Genomic DNA, 2,276 nt, shown 5'->3' on the forward strand with positions numbered 1-2,276 from the left:
TAAACTCATCTCGGGCGCAATAATTAATTTTAAAAAGCACACGAAATGCTATCTCGTGGGCAGGATTTAATAAATCTCGTGGCCTGGATTTAGTCATTTGTGCACACAATTTAAATTTCTTTTCTCTCTCGTCCGTGATATCTTAATTTCTTGACACTTTTAACTGGATAATTTCGTCACGTAAATAAGGATTAGAAACTGTAGTTTTTACCAGGAAAATGCAGTCTGGTGGAGTCCCTTATTTGGGAGCTGAAAGCTCGAGTTGAAACCCTCATTTGAAATTGACACCGGTACAACCAGCATTAGAAGTTAGATCACTTCCTGATGTGTTTGAGATGAGCAGCCGTGTTGTACTGAGGTGGTGTTGATAGGCAACAACAGCTCTATTGACTGACTACAGTAATCCACACTGTGGAAAGCAGTGCTCAACTATTAAAAGAAAAACAACTTTCCATCTTTATTTTAATGCGTTAAATGTCAGTGAGTCCACAACATTTCAGATAAATAAAAATAAAAATCCTCAAGTGTAAAAACTTGCTGATGAAAACTTTGGTCACCATGTTGTGTTTAAATGTGTTTTATAAATCACAATGACTTGATTTGACTCAACCAGCACGGCTACTTCACATTCTGCAGTGATGCACCGTCACATGCAGTTTGAACAGAGTGGGACAACACACCTCCAGCACTGTGAGGGCTGTTTGACCCGGAAGCAGAAGGATGAAAAGTTTTATTTCACGGTTTAGATGTCTTCACTTCTGTAGAAAATAACACGAAGAAGGACAATGTAGGTGTGGCCAAACTTTTGACTGCTACTGTACGATGTATAATTGTCTGTGTGTGTCATAGTATTTTGCACATTGTGTAATATAAGCGGCGTCTTCCGGTGACATGCTAACACATCTTAGTGTAGCCGAATCAAATAAATCTTTCGTTTGTCCACAGTTGTGTGTCCCCAATCCTTTCCTTGCTTCAGTTAGTTTTAAGAAGACAGTTTTTTATACCCTCCCTGTCCAGTGAAAACCACGTATCTCCCAATTTAGTGACTTTGAAAGTGTTTTGGGTAAACTGAAGGATTACATTTCCCCTTATGAACTGAGAAAATGATGCTACTTTTTAAGATAAACAAACTATTTTAAAACACACTTCAATGTCAAGATGACTTTTGGAAAAGGTGTGATCGAGATGAAAGTTACAGACTTTGAATAACTCAAACTTTTGACTAAATAGCCAGAAAACACAGGTCTGTACAGCTCTTTCCACTGCAGATCAAGGACTTGCTTAACTCACAATACAGTGTAATTTACTTTTTTTACATTTCTTATTCTGCCTTAAATTCTGGCCGAATGCTGCACAGCGTGGTTGTCCGCTCTGCACAGCAGCTACAAAAAATACAGAAAAGCTGAATTATTTTCAGACTATTTGCGTGAACGTTTGCTCACCTGAACAGACGACACCAGCGTCCTCACTGTGTCTACAGTTATGTCTCCCCAATCCTCTGTGCTGACACTCAGTCAGAGACCTTTCACGTCCTGAACAGGTCACGTCATCAAGCCAGATGTTTCCAGTTCCTTCACCAAAGCTGGTGGATGAAGATGCATTCAGTGCCGTCCCACAGTCCAGCTGTCTGCAGACCACCTGAGCATCCTTCAGGTCCCAGTCGTCATCACAGACTGTTCCCCAGGAATCATTGTGGTAGATTTCAACTCTTCCAGAGCAGCGAGTCGACCCAGATCCAACTAGTCTGATTTGACCTTTAAAGGCACAAGACATGACAAACTATATTTGAATAAAGTGCTTCAAATGAAAATGATTTAACGTCTGACAGGAGGACAGACTGACCTGCAGCAGGTGGAGATGAGGTCAAGAGGAGAGAAACTAGAAGAGATAAAAGAATAAAAGACTTGTTAAAGTTAATATGTCATGATAAACATTTGCACTACCTACAACACATGCGCCATCTGTATAGAACATTAAGAAACAGTTGTATGAAGAACTAGATTATAGAAAAGATGTCGTACCCAGGATCAAGAAGGGAAGGTTTCTCTGCTGTCCGGCCTCCATGGCTGAGAAGAAGACTGCTCTGTGTCACTTCTCACACAAAACTAAAAGAATAAACCGTGATGGTCAGAAATACTTCACACTGTTCCTACACCATCACTTCCTCTATGATTTTCCAGTTTCGTTTTTTCTCAGAAAGCAGAGTGAAAAGCAGAAGCTGCAGCTCTCACATAAGACATATTTAGCTCGGCCGAGCTAGTGAATAACTCTTTAGT

The 2,276-nt window shown here is 40.3% G+C and overlaps 1 long non-coding RNA gene across 1 annotated transcript; it reads right to left on the reverse strand.

Moving 5' to 3' along the window:
* Positions 1-1,469: 1,469 nt before the first annotated feature.
* LOC138627732 (uncharacterized) lies at positions 1,470-2,092 on the reverse strand. Its single transcript, XR_011311410.1, has 3 exons — positions 2,022-2,092; positions 1,843-1,878; positions 1,470-1,754 (listed from the first exon to the last, which is right to left on the reverse strand). It is a non-coding gene; the product is annotated as an uncharacterized lncRNA (long non-coding RNA).
* Between the last annotated feature and the right edge of the window lie 184 nt (positions 2,093-2,276).

The sequence above is a fragment of the Brachyistius frenatus genome, unplaced genomic scaffold, assembly GCF_029030835.1.
Source record: "Brachyistius frenatus isolate BFR_SWC_R1_liver_20210118 unplaced genomic scaffold, ASM2903083v1 Contig_90, whole genome shotgun sequence".
Taxonomy (NCBI): domain Eukaryota; kingdom Metazoa; phylum Chordata; class Actinopteri; family Embiotocidae; genus Brachyistius; species Brachyistius frenatus.